The sequence below is a fragment of the Corvus hawaiiensis genome, chromosome 5 (genome assembly GCF_020740725.1).
Source record: "Corvus hawaiiensis isolate bCorHaw1 chromosome 5, bCorHaw1.pri.cur, whole genome shotgun sequence".
NCBI lineage: Eukaryota > Metazoa > Chordata > Aves > Passeriformes > Corvidae > Corvus > Corvus hawaiiensis.
The window spans coordinates 49,527,784-49,542,548 of NC_063217.1; the positions used below are offsets into that span (position 1 = coordinate 49,527,784).

At 40.6% G+C, this 14,765-nt stretch overlaps 1 long non-coding RNA gene across 3 annotated transcripts in view; it reads right to left on the bottom strand.

Moving 5' to 3' along the window:
- Positions 1–745: 745 nt before the first annotated feature.
- The window catches only part of LOC125326538, a 109,434-nt gene continuing 95,414 nt past the window's right edge, over positions 746–14,765 (bottom strand). For all 3 annotated transcript variants that reach the window (XR_007203881.1, XR_007203880.1, XR_007203879.1), the window contains 2 exons: positions 3,159–3,333; positions 746–887 (listed from right to left, as the gene is read on the bottom strand). This is a non-coding gene — a long non-coding RNA (uncharacterized LOC125326538). The remainder of the gene's footprint in view (positions 888–3,158; positions 3,334–14,765) is intronic.

A 14,765-nucleotide genomic window follows, 5' to 3' on the forward strand; every position in this document is an offset into this window, starting at 1 on the left:
AGAAAATCTAATCATTATTAACATGAGCATGTGTCTTGGCAATTATTTTCAGTATTCCCAACCTGTGTGATAGTACTAAACCATTGTCAAGCATTTGAGTGTAATGAGTACTAGGTTGATGTCAGCCAAATACAACCCTCAGGCAGAATTGGTCTTTGTTCTGCAGCTAAGAACAGTGCTGTAAGGAATAAGCAGCTGAAGCAGCAGTAGCCCTCAGTTGCTGTAATTCAGGCTTTTTGAAGTTTATTTAGAACACATCATTAGAAATCTCTAATCAGTGTGCAAAATTGCAAGCATATTTTTCATGCTTATAAAACTCTCACTGGAGCTTATTAACCTTTGGAAAACAAACCACCATGTATTTCTACTAAAAATGTTGTGACAGAACATGGTGTTGCCTTTTTTTTTTCCTCATTACTTTTGTATAAGGTAAAAAGTAATTTGGTTTTGTTACTTTGAGCTAGACCCACTGCATCAAAAACTTGCCCTAAATAAGAAAAGGAGGTCCTTATTCTTACAGTTACTTTTTTTCATCTATTTACCTTTTTTCCCCCCTCCTCCCTCTAATATTATTATTACTGCCATGATTTTTCGTGGGAAAGCAACAGTAAATTGTGATGGGGGAACCAAGACTACTTGTCACCCAAAGTTAGCATCCTATAGAACAACATGAACAAGAGTTAGTAAATTAATGAAAATTTTTTTAAACTATGAAACAGTAGTAAAGAGCAAGTCACCTTGCACACTCTTGAGGTAAAAACAATCCCCAGGAAGTCAGTTGTTCCAAGTCCTCTCTTTCAGCAAATTTCTTGACAGCAGTTGCTGTGTACAAAGAATGATCAATTTACCATCTCTTCACACCATTTAGTGTCCAGCTTAGTGGACAGCTAGAGGAAAGAAAACAGGTAATGATCAAGCAGTCTTAAACACAGCTTTGCTGCAATTAGAGCCTGGATAGGCCCCAAACAGCCAGGAAAAGGGAAGGCTTAAAGCAGTCATTTAGAGCTCCTTTCTCTACCACTCAGTTGTTCACTATGCTAGCAAGGAGCCCTCCGGGCTAGAAATTGTTCCAAGTTGTCTGTGGCTAAACTTTAAGAGACAGGATTAAAATGACTTCATCACAGACTGCATCAGTAATAAAATAACTAACACCTTTAACCTCCTCAGGAAACAAACCCATGCTGGCATGAAAGCAGCGCTCACTCCACCAGGATGATGCCTGGTAGCCGGAATGGCAGCAGGCATGTGGGACCCAGATAGGGCAGGCCTTTTCCAAAGATACAGATGCTGCAAACTACCATGGAGAAGCATTTAACAATGCAACCACTGTCAAATAAGGTGGAATTTTTAGAATTCTAGAATGCAAATAGCTGCTCATGGGAATGGAAAGAAAATTTTGCATACTGCTTGAAGGTGGGTGAAATTTCAAGAGTTAGAAGAACACAAATATTTTCCTAGAGATCCCACTTCAAGCTTCGAGCATTTTTTTCTACGCTGCCAGAGGTTGTGGCTGCTATCAGCTTAAAGCTTCCTGCAGAGGGAAGTATTCACTAGTGTATGAGAAACAAATTCATGCAAATACTGGTCCCTTCAGCAGCCGGGCCTTTCTGTCCCAAATTGTGATGTCTCACTTGCTCTGCTCTTCAGATTCGACAGCAAGGGAGGGGAAGAACAATTCTTCCCATTTCCCAGTAGTTTTTCACAGGCAGAATTTAGTATTTGCAACATATTCCTAGGGAAGAGTAGGAGGTTGGATTCAGACACATGAAGGAAGAGACCTTTGAGTCTGCCCTACTCTCCCTTTTTTATTTTTTCTTAAGTGATAAGTATCCCAGTGTTGTTTGTAGGTACTTAATTTAACATTGGCAACTTCAGCATAATTAAGGAAGAATAGCATCCCCTTGGGAAGGTGTATCTGGGCTGAAGGCAGGAAGCTATTACAATCAGTCTTCCAGGAATTAAGTAGTCCTGAGTGAGGGGGAGATGCTTCAGAAAGTTCAATAGCAAAGAAGAGCTTGGGTGCAAGTCAAAACCAGCAAACAAACTCAGGATCCCTCCAGGATGACACAGAGTTGGAGGATCATACAAAAAGGTGTAAGTGACAAATTCCAGTTACCTCTTCTTGTAGAAAACTGAAGGTCAAATTGTTCATGGAATCCAAAATGTTTGGTTTTTAATGTGCTGGTTTTATGCCAGGGATAGAGGTAGGTGGGAAAATGGTTAAGAGCTAGTTTGTAGCACTAGTTTTCTATGGAGGGGTGGTAAGCAGCTTTCAAAGTCTTAGGGTGAAAACAACCATCATAGGAACAGTGATGAAAGGATTTGTTTTTTTCTTTAAACTAGACAAAAATGTAAAAAAGGCAATGCCCCATCCTCCAAAAGCTCACCTCTGCTATCTAAAGCAACATTCATGAGGACAAACTACTTGAACTTTAACACTAAGGCATAATATTTGATAAAACTTCCACTACACATTTTTCCTTAAAAAACCCATCAAGTTTTCAGCTACCTTGAAATCATATTTATTTTATCCATTCATCCTAATCAAGAATTTAAGCTATGGAAGTGGTGGATTAAGGCCAGAGGAAACAGTCACCTCACCCAGTTTGTCCAGCACTCCAAACACATCACCCCATTTCACATACGGCCTTGGAGCAAGCCCAGTAACAGCTGATGAAAACACAACTTCCAGAAAGGCATCAAAGCCCACAAGGAGTTGAATCTTGGAACATAAATTGGATCAGGGTGTCCTAACTTTAAACAGACACAATACAGCAAAAATACTTGATTTCTCCAATATAGAAATACACTGGGTATTTCCTAAGCTCTTAATATCCACTCATGCTTTAAGCTTAAGAAATTTTCTAAGCCACCTATTAGTACCAGCAGCTCTACATACTGGTAATAGCTATCAGCTGTATTTTCCTGCTTTTCTTTTCACCACCACGTGTGACACTTTAATATTAGAAAAGTAACTAGTGAATAACTCTGAATTACACTATGGGGACTCCAGCAAGCTATGAAGCAGGTGGAGTTCAACTCTATTTAGCTCCGGTGAACCTGTGCAACAGATTTCACAAGCTGGTCCTGTGTCACAGCTGAACTGGGGAGAGCTGGGTGTTAGCAGAGCTTGCTGCCCTGATTTTGATATGACTCACCTGAAGGAGGGATGTGGCCTCCAACTTACAGGACCTCAGGGGCTGAGCTGCTGGTGGAAACACTGGTCTCGGGCTTCTGAGAGGAATGAAGCCAGATGCTCTCACTGGCGAGTTCAGGGTAAATGTGGATACAGGCATTCACAGGACGGTACGTCTGGCTGCCTGAGAAAGTCATCTGGACAAATATGTGTATTAAAAACATCTAAGAATATGAAATATTTTCATCCTAATGCAGAAGAGAAATTCATTTAGAGCTCAGATATTGTCATTTGTGTAAACAATTCTTATTTAGGCTCTTCTAATGCTAGGGGTAAGGGAGAGGTAGTGCATATTGTACCAGTTAGGGCAGGCATTTAGTGAACTCTCAAATGTGTCTGTACACAGCTGGCTAATGGGTTAATGCTACAGTCTTTGGGAAGCTCACCTTCCAGTTTTCTTCACCCATATTACAAACCCTGACAAAGTCAAGCAGGCATGGCTGCTTTTAGGGCTGGTGTAAGGCTGGCAAGATTCCTGCTGCAGTAGAGAGTCTGCTGAATTTTTCTCTCTTACCCTAGAATTCTTTGCCAGAAAAGTAAGTTGTTCCATTTCATACTGAATTTGTGCTTGTTAAATCCATTTCAGCTCCATGATATACCAGTATTTCATAATGAAAAGAAGTTACTCTCCTGTATAGGTATGACTTCATTTTTTGTAAGCTATTCTTCTTTAAGTTTTCATAAACTTCTTTAAGTTTTCAGAGACAGGGAGATGTCAGAAAATTCTGGATAGTGAAAGCCTTCAGTGCAGACACCCCCCAAGGCTTTAACAGCCTCATTATTGCAAGCTAACCAGCAGTAGTTTAAAACGCCTTTTTTTTTTTTCTTTTTGCCAGCCAGAGTGAAAAGATTTCTATTTTATGTGTTCAAATCCTAGTGTACTGTTTGTCAAACAGGAGTCAGAAGAGATAGGAGAGGCATCTAACAAAGGAAAAATAGATGTACTAGCAGCCTGAAGAGGACAACCAATGTAACTCGAGGAAACTTCTTGTCAGTATAGTGTTAAAAACTTAATGAATGATTTTTGGGAAACATTTTTAAAATTCCACTTTGAATGAAATGTACTCATATTCTTGGTAGTTTAACAGTTCATCTAAAAAAATAAAAAAGCAGTTTAATTACTGTTGCATGGGAGGGAATTGCAGAGAAAAGGAGAAGAGTAGGGATAAAGATCTAGAGTAGCAGTAAGCATTTTTAATTGCATTACATGGATAACTATTTCATAACTTTTGAAAACTTGCTGGATTATTAGGATTCATAATGCTAGGATAAGCAGATGTTTTACTATGAATGAGAATATCCTACCCAAACAATCTAAGTCAGTGTAGATAAGACTTGGATATATTACAGCTTCTGAAATTGAGCTATAATCAGCTTTTTCACTATGTTACATGTTTTCTCTTTTTGGCCTAATTTTCAAGACAGTTCACCAGGCTGAATCTCAAACTGGCTTTCTCTAAATTCTCCTCTCCCGATTGCTACTTCATAATTTTGTGGGCCTTTCTTGACATTTCTTCCCCCTCAAATATTTTTCTGTGTCAGAGATTAATTGAATATTTTGGGTCAGAAGGGACCTTTCAAAGGTTGTCTAGTCCACCCTGCCCTGCAAATGAGCAGGAACATCTTCAATTCTATGAGGTTTCTCAGCACCCCATCCAGCCTGACCTTGATCACTAATTATTCTTTCACAATAGGCTTCAGTCTACTACTGTATTTAAGTGAAAACTATTTGATAGTTTTTCCTTGTCAACTGACGCTTTTTTCTTTAAAAAGAAATTCAAATCCAAGCACAGTCCTCAAGCATATTTATTCTGATTCTTTTACTTAAATCAGTGCCAACTTCTCTTAGTTACACTGTTTTGCACCAAAATATTCTCTCATGTGTTTCCAGACTATTTCAAACAGACTATGTCCATCTTTAAGGGTGCTTTTGAGATAAGGTACCAGAATGTCACTTTGAATATGAATTCAGCATCACTAGCACATGGGCTCCTGCCAGTTCTGCTGTGTCTGCCACTTGTTTTTTCATATCCTTGAGAGCCTGCAACAGAGTGCTGTTGGAAGCTTACAAATTTCTGCAAAACATCAGATGTAATCTAGTTCTTTTCATGGTGAGTAATCTTTTACAGATGTTGTTTTACAAATGGAGAGTTTAATGCATCTACCACTTCTCTAATTCTTTGGCAAGTGGAAAAATGGTCCCACGTGATCTTTGCATTTATTTTATATTAGTGTATGTTATAAACAGGTACTGTGGTAGTTACAGTGTATGTAGAATCATTTTAAGTGTGAAAACACAATTGATTAAGCACCTGATGAGCTTTCAATTTATCTGGCCAGTTCTGGAAGATACAAGAGCTGAATGGAGGAACGTAAAAACAAACTCAGGTCGAAGGCAGCCAAAATCTCTACTGAAAATGAAGTAGGGGATTTCAAGGAGTTAGAATCAAAGAACAGAGGAAGTATATGAAAGTTCGTTGTTAAATTGGTCTCCAGGTGGCAGAGGTATGTTGGGTAAAAATCCCCAAAGTGAAGAACAGCTTTCTGAAGTGAGATTTTGAGCAGAAAGATGCAGACCGTGCAAGTCCAGTTCACTGCTAACAGTCCCAGGTTGCATACCCTAACCCAGGACACACCCAGTTTTCCACAGTGTTCAGGTTTGCCGCTCTCACCAAAAAGCTCTTGCTGCACAACAGAAATCCCTTCTCCGGAGAACCAACTTGATGGAGGACTGTCAAACTTTAAAGAATTTTTTACAGAAAGAAATGGCCATTTAGTTTTATGTTCTGAACTTTGTTCCTGTAGAATCAGCCTGTAAGTAAATTGAAGTTTTTCAAAAGTAGATGCAGGGCTGGGACAGTAGGGCAAGATCTTCCTTGGTTATGGAAGAGGGGAGGATTAATGGTGATTTCCCTTCCTTCAATGAAGAATTCCCTTCCACCCTGCAGAGTTTCACCTGCCTGAGATGTCCCCACCACAGTGTAAACACCTCTGCCAGTCTCTTGCTTAGCCCAGGTGAGAGCAGCAACACTCTCTATCTCCACGCTATTTCACATACATTCCTGTGTTATGTCCAATTAGTCAGAGTTGGATTTTATTTTTAATGTACAAATTGAGAATTCAATACACATTAAAACATGCTTCTTTTTGCCTCTGTGCCTCTGCATTTTCCTTCCTTTTCAGCTTCCAGTCTTCTTGGATGTGCCTGATGCTTCCTGATGCCCAGAGGCATTAGACTACTTGGACCTGGTTAAGGACAGTCCTTGATGCACCACGGAGTTCAGAGAAAGGGAGAGAGAGGTTTCAAATATCTGACTGCAGGAAAGACAGAATGTCAAAGAGTTGGGATAATTCCAGATACCCTGCTGAAAGAGATAACAGAGGGCCTGCAAAGCCCTTGCCAGCCTTCAAGATAGATCAGCCTCTGTAATTGTTCTGCTAAGTTAGCAGTGGAGAACTGAAAGGGCTGTAAACAAGGTTTAAAGCAAACACCAACCCAAACTAGAAATAAATATTTGGTACATTTATTTGCAACACATATCTAAAATCCTGACCTAAATCAGAAAAGAAATGCATTATTAGGGCTACAAATTGCCCTTGACCTGGAAATGTTCCAGTCATCACTGAGAAAAATTTAAGATTGCAGGACAGACAGTAACATGATGCCTTGACCTGAAAATATGAAAATATTACCTCTGAGGAAAAATTATCCAAAACAAAGACATTCACATATAGCTTGGAGAAAAGTGTCAAAAGGGTGGTAGTTCTAGAGGGACAACTGTTTGAGAAAAGATTATGAAGCTAAACATGAATATTTGCGTAAGCACTAATTTAGTAAGGGAAAAAGAGAATTCTACAACTGTTTTTTCTAGTAGATACACATCAAAATTTTGGAGATCAAAACAAAGGCAGTGATTTCTTAGATATCCCATCAAAACATTAAAGCCAGTTCTTAATCAAGTCCTATTTGAATCAGATCCTATCCTTGAGTAATTATCCTATAATATGGGAAAAAATCCCCAAGAAACAGGCTTTCTTCTGACTTCTGTGTTAGGTTCTTCCAGAAATTTCTACTGGGCTTTTTTTGGAACTAGAAGTTTCACACCATGTGTGGACTTGTGCTGAACTGGGAAGAATGTGAGTGCAAGCCTGACAGGGGAAAAGCTCATCTTCTAGTTTTTTCAATCAGCACAGCTTTCAAAACCTTGTTACCATAAAACTGAATTTCTGATATGACCACACTATCCCTGTCAAACTAAATCCTGATGGAAATCATGGGAAAAAAATCAGTGGCTGAAGCTAGGCTTTGAAGGCAGCTGAGCTCAGCGATAGCACTAAAAGCAGCAGTTATGGGAGAGATGAAACATGGTATCATAATGAATCCTTGTACGTGCAAGGTACCAGACTGAGAGCAATCTGTAACAGTCATTACTCATATCAGCCAATGATGATAGGATGACAAAAGGTAATTTAAATTAGGGAGACAATGAAAGCTCTGATTATTCAATTAACATACAGCTTTATGAAATGGAAGATAGTCTCTTTTTTTAATGTTGGCTACTTTTATCTCCAACTTTGCAATACCTGATACTAAGTGAATGATTCTAGTGGCTTTCAAGAAATGGACTCTCATGTGAATGTGAGCCTATTTTATAATCTTGTTTTTTCACAAAGTACTATCATAATCAAAGACACTCACTGCGATAACATTTCAGAATAGATTTTCACTGAACAGAGCCTCTGTTCTGCAACTAATTCATCAGTTTTTGCAAGTGAACATCTATCATTCACTAACTCTAAAGGACAACAAAATCAGTCTCAAGTCTGCCATGGCTTTGTTCATCTGTGATGGATCAGAGCCTGCATTTGGTAGAGCACCTCCAGAGCCAAAACTCAATGTCAAATGTTTAACATCTGCTTTTGAAAAATGTGCAGACCTAATAAACCTCAGACAGATGCTTATATTTCCATACCCTGAAATATCCAGGCAAAGGGCAAAGAAGCAAGGCTTGGCTTGAAGATTTTTTTAATTTTTTTTTTTTTTTTTCTGTTGAAGGCAAGTTTAGTGGAGAAAGCTGAGGGGCAGAACAGAGCCAGCAATATCCTGACCTACACAGATGAAACCCAGGACACAGAGAAGGGTGCTGCCCTCCTGAGCAGGGTCTGTGGATGCTGCCATTGCCAGGTCCCCAAGGCATCTAAGGGCAGCTCCATGGAAATGCCTGCCTTAGTGGGAACCCCAGGGACAATAAAGGACTGTAAATATGCAAAACCCCACAACTGTACAATGAATGCTCAAAAGGTAGGGATTTGGTAACTTTCAGTTTTAAAAGAAATTAAGACTGCCTTTCAAGGCACCAAGACAGCCAGATTCTATCTGTTCTCACTACATTTTGACTAGCTCCCCTGGCTTCTCTCCAGCAGGAGCAACTCATTACACTGCTGTTACTTTGAAAGGGGGTCTCAACACATAGGCACAGAAAATGAACTTTTAAAAGATGAATATGAAAAGTAACAATTCTAACTCTTTGGCTAAGAGATTCATCTGACCAAGAAAACAAACAAAAACCCCCATTCTAAATATCAGACTTAATTGGCTCAGACAGATGAACTATAAGGTTGCAGTAGCCTGGGATGTGAAAAATGAGGCACACCTGGGTGCTGGGCAGGGCACCATTGTGCTCAGAGTGCCAGCTTGTGCTAGTCAGGGGAGGGAAGCCGTTCCCAAGGGATAGCCCTACAGCAGGAACACCATCTCCTGTGTCTCTTGCCCCTCAAATTTCATCAGGAATACTTACCCGAGCCAAAAGGATTTGATTGATAGGTTTTAGCACAGATAGTACCAATTCAGCCTTTAGGTGTAAGTAATCTTGGTGAGTTGTAGCTCTGTGCCCCTAATAATTTACCTCCCCTTCTGCATGTGTAGTCTGCTGTAGATAGATTACCAAAGACTTATCCAAGCTGTTGTACACTGAGGGACAAAGCCTACCCCTACCTCCTTTCCTTTCCCCAATTCTCAGTCTCCTCTCCTCAGGCTTGAAGTCCGTCCAGTTGTGGAAGAAGACGGTCACTGCTACAGCGTGGAGGAGTTTACTCATGAGATGGAAGTGGCAAGGAAAGAGGAGTAAGATTGCTTGCTGTGGCAGGGTCCATCCTGTGGTATTTCTCTACCTCCATTCACTTCCCCCTAACTCATTAAGGGAATTGGAAAAGATCCTGATGGATTCACCCTGTGGTGACAGCCATGGGACAGGGAAGCATCCTACAGTCTAAGTAATATTGCCACTGTGGAGGTGTTTCTCTGATACCACACTTGCATAATCTGAGATCATGTATGCAATTGAAATAGGTTAAAAAATGGGTTCGAAAGAGGAGGGAAGACATTATTCTGTCTCAGGGAAGGATTTCACTGAATTAAACTGAATTCCCCACAGGCAACATACTCACATTTCTGACTGATTCAACCTTCTTCCTTTAGTGGAAAAGGAGTGTAAAAAAAGCTCAGCAAGAAGATTGCTGCTATTGACTTCAGTAAGCTGATATTTCAATGTTGAAATTTTATTATTATTTTTTTTTAAGAGGTATTGGATTAGAAATATGTACTTTGGTGGTTTTTTGCTCCTCCTGAAAAGGAAAGAAGCAACTGTTTTAAAATTCCCATAAAAAAAAAAATTAGGAGAAGCCTACTGGAGAGTATTTAAAAATGCAGTGTTATTTTTGTCAGTAGTCACCATGAGTTCAGAACTAAATAGTAAGGCAATAAGTAAAACTATAAATAGTATGCATCTTCAGCAATAACTTGTCAAATTTTGGCTACATTAGGAAAGACATGAAGTCACAGCCTTTTGATCTACTGAGGGAACATCATCCCAGCCGGTGTATACAAGAATGCTATGTCAAATGCATATTATTTACACATAGAATGCCACAAGAGGATGGAAGAGCTCACTCATCCCAAATCACCCCAGCACCACTCCAAAGTACTTCTCTACTGTCAAGTCCATCCTCAGCAAGACGTAGGCACTAATCTTGCCTACACAGCAGTGTAGGATGCAGCTAAGGAAAATGTGGGTCATGCAAAAAATGGATTCAGCATGTGGAGGAAAGGATTCCAACATAAACTGGGAGACCAGCTATCCTGCTGGGTAGCTGCAGCACTCTGTCTGTGCATGCACAGAGAAGAGAAGGGACTCAGTGGGGAGCTACTGTGATGGTTGAGTGCTGGAGCACTCCAGGCAAGAGGAGCCACAGAGGGAGCTGGGCATGCTCAGCCTGAGGTGGCTGGCTGCCACCAGCACTAGGATGGGGAGAGCTGGATGGAAGGTTCTTCTGAGAGGTACACAGTGAAAACAAGAAGCAATGGTCATAGGAGGAGCAAGAGAAATTCCAATTAACCTTTCTTTCCCCTTCCCTCCAGTGAAGGTGGTTAAGCATTGCAAGAGGATGCATGGGGAGCATGTCGAATCTATCCTTGCCGATTCTCAAAACTCCCCTGGACAAGATCCCTAGTGCCTGATTTGACTTAGATGTTGGTCATGTTGGAGCAAGGGTTGAACTACAGATCTTTAGAGGTCCCACCTAGCTTGAATGAGGACACACAGAAGAAAAACCAAACACAGAAGAAAGGCCAAATAAAATCCATTGGTTATCCAGATGGAAGATGGCAATAGCTGGCCATGATCAGCATCACCAGCATTTTCAGAAGGTAACGAAGTTTGGAAGTAAAACATTTGCAAAAGCAGGAAGGTGTGAGATTGAAGGATTTTCTTGCATCCTTCTCGTCAGTTCAAGCCACAAATTACAGGGAGGGGAAACCATCAGGCACCCCTTAGCTCTCCGTTCAGGATACTTCCCAAGGTTGCTTCTCAAGGACAAAGGACGTTCAGCACAGCAGGAGTCCTGGCAATGCATGTGGAATAAGTCTGCTTCTCACTGGGCTGTGGGAAGAGAAACCTTTTAAAGATTGTCTCATGTGACATCTTGACTGCATGTGGTTTCCTTTACTTTCTGTCCTGCATCTTCAAAAACCTCTGTAAACTGTAGGAGTTTAATAAATAAAATATTTTTTTGTGCTTTAACTTTAATCTGGCTTGAATTAAAATGAGTCTCACGGTGTTTAAGATCAAGGCACCATATAAAATCACATTTGTGTACTCCTCCTAATGTATCCAAAAGGTATAAATTGCATCCCTAGCTAGCTGCTCCGGGGGCGGCAGAGCTGGCGACACTGTAGTGCTGGTGTATGTGTGGAAGTTTCCAGTGGAGGGCGTAGTGTAAAGAGCTGCAAGGGTGTCCCCGCAAGAGGTTGACACACCAGCAAGCAGTACACCTGAATCCTGAAGGCTCAAAGACCTGCACCATTTTTTTTAATAACTTGTTACAGCTTGGTGGCAGCTTGGGGTGAGGCGAAAGCAGATTATATTTTTCAATTTAATATGTCCAGCACACGCATTAGCTTTTAAGAGCAGTACATTTGTGAGAGCAAGCCTGTTTGCTGGAGACTGGAAAAGGTCACTTCTGAGTCACATGACAATATTAATTGCATTTACTACACTGTAATTTGTAGGAAATGATTGTACAAGTCTTCATTTAGAGGGCATAGCTGAAATCCAGTTTCTTCTTTCATGAGCTATATCAAAGAATATCTGTTTGATGTGACCAGAAAAAAATAAGTCTGTGAAGTGTTTAATGATTTAAACACAGAACAACAGCCGAGCCACAAGCTAGAATTAAACAGGTTAGAATTATTTTTCTTCAGTCTTTTTTGCATCTCCTGAAATCATGCCTGATCAGCATCTCAGCATGCTGACAAAAGGCTCAATCGAACAAATATAATTATGTATTTTATTAGATACATAATTAGGTACTGTATAGATCACTATTGGTTTGCATCTCAAAGAAAATTTCAGTCTCTTACTATGGAGATAAAATGAGACAGCTGAAATATTTTGGACTTGATTTAGCAGCTCTTTGCTCTTTTCAAACAAGCACCACCAGAGAGCTGCCACAGTAGAGGTTTCTCTTTTTAGGAAGACCAGGAAACCTCTAAAAATGAAAGATGTGGAGCGCCCAGTTCTGTTCCCTCCATGAGCCAAGCCACCTTCCTCTTGCTGACCACCACTGCTCAGTTACTATGATGAGGGTTTTTCCCAGAGCTTCTCTTCTGAGTTGGTACTTTCTCACATTTTCCAACCAGAGTTTAATTACGGCCAGTTTTACTCCTCTGTGCTCTTCCTGAGACAGTTACATAGCTGTCTATTCACTGAAGTTCACAGGCAGTAATCTTGCCCCCTCCCCCCTTTACTAAAAGAAAGGGCTAACCTTGTTATTTCCTAATACATACATAATTGATTAAAACCCCAACACCACCAGCTTTTATCAAGATGTTGAAACTTTTTGTCATGGGGTTTACTTTGAGCTTTGGCTGCTGCAGCTAAAAAAACCCCTCTCTAACCAATTAAGTAATGTTTTCTTACTAGGCTAGTTACAAAGGAAACTTGTAAATATGCCTCAGGGGAACTCTCAGGGCATCTCAAAAACCAGAAGAAAAAGAAAATTTTTTCAAGCATGCTGTATATTATTTTAGTGCGATTTGAGGTGCCTCAGAAGTTTGTAGTACTGCAGTAAGTGCATGGTTTGATGAACACAGGACTCGCTGGGTATTTTTCATCCATTTAGTTTGCCTCCCACCTTTCCAAGACTGTTTCTGTTTGTCTTTACAAGTTGTCTGACCAGAGCTATCTGTCAAATGTAGCAGCAGAGACACACAAGCACAGGGAAGTTCCCGGGCTCAACCTGCCTCAGTCAGCAAGGGCACTGCTTCCAACTTACCAAGCCTATGACTCCCTCCAGTCTGTTGCCAAGAAAGAGCAGTTGGCCTCCCCCAGACCTTCTCCAGCAGTGCTGTCCATCTCATCTCAAGCAATGGCTCCCACTTTCTTAGGTAAAACCTCCGTAGGAGACTGGGGGTAATGGTACATCAGCTGAGCTGTTCTTCAGTGCAAACAGCTTCCAGCTGCTTCTTTCCTTCATGACTTCCTTGGTTTCCCCACTCTGTGACTGGTTGTGTCCCTGTGTTTGTACAGTCAGAAGCCCCCAGGGCATCCTGCTGCTCCAAAGGTGCCACATGTGGCTCAGAACCTACTCCTGCCAGGCTCAGGAAAACTGACTATGACACATGCCAAAGCAGAGTTCTCATCAGTTTCCCCAACATTCTATATTCTCAAATGGTGGGGGCTGGTGACACCTCAAGTGGACAAATTTTAGCTGTGGTTACATTGCGTGACTCACTCAGTACTGGTGTTGAAATCCCAGATTTTTCTGTGCATGTGAGTGTTCTCTCCTCCCCCACCCATGACCGCCAGCAGGACACAAACACCTGCAATTTTTATCTTTTATCTCCCTTCATGTTATACAATGCCTCCTGAAACACAGGAATGCTTCCTGAAACACAGAATTAGTTGCACACATGTAAGGCCTGAGTGAATACACAAAGTAGAAACCTAAGTGCAGGCCTGCCCCCACAGGTTTGACGCCCTGTGAAATCTGCTGCAGCTGTGGCATCCTTTTCCAGCACAAACATCAAAAGAGCTGCAGTGTGCTGGAGGCCAGCTCAGAAGAAACACTTACTGCATATAACCAATATGAGGTTATATAAAAAACAAGAGAGGGCAGAAGAGCTCTGGCTAAAGCAGGCAGCTCAGAAAGCAGGAGTGATGCTGGAGCAGGACATCAGTGGTAGTCCACATGGGCCCAGACAGTCAGCATTTCTTGGGATCAGGTGCATGGTGAGTGTGACATAACTCAAATGAGCATTTATAGTTTAGTAGTAAAGCAGATGAAATGGAATGAGAATTGGAAGATCTCATCTAATCCTCTTTGCAAATGAGTTTTTTTTTAAGATGTAAGACTTGTATATGATTTCTAATATTAAGAATTAAAGACAGTTATTTCTGATTAAGTTCTGTTACTACATTCAAAATGAACTTCGTCATGATGAATTTTTTTGGTACTAAAAAAGACATAAAAATGCAAATCCAGGGATCTTCTTCAGCTGCTTAGTATTAATGTCCAACTATGAACTGAACTAAGTTAAAATTGACTTAAGGGTCACCTAGGAAAAATAATCCACGGTTTTGGGAAGACGTGTCTATTTTTCTATAGCAGAAAACTGGTTATAACTCTCCTGGCTAGTGCAGCTGTTATTTCAGATGCGAAAACTATTATATCAATAATCACCTTCAAAGAGAGAAAGGCTTCACATGAAAACAACTAATTGAAAGACCTCAAATTTAAAAATATGTATTTATTGAAGTTTGTTAAATTTGGTTAAACTAATAATGATTATGTCTGTCACTAAGTGTTTAAACTGCAAGTTTAATGTTAACTTTTACATTTTTACACTGGCCAGCACCTGCTATAAAACAAAGGTACTGTCTCCTGGGATTCAAACCTGCATCAAAAATCCCTGCTTAGGGTTTATATGTTTTCACATATCACCCAGCAGCAGTGAGGCTGAGGTGACACCAGGGAGAAATAAAAAATACTGCAGCTTGCTCATCCACAGTCC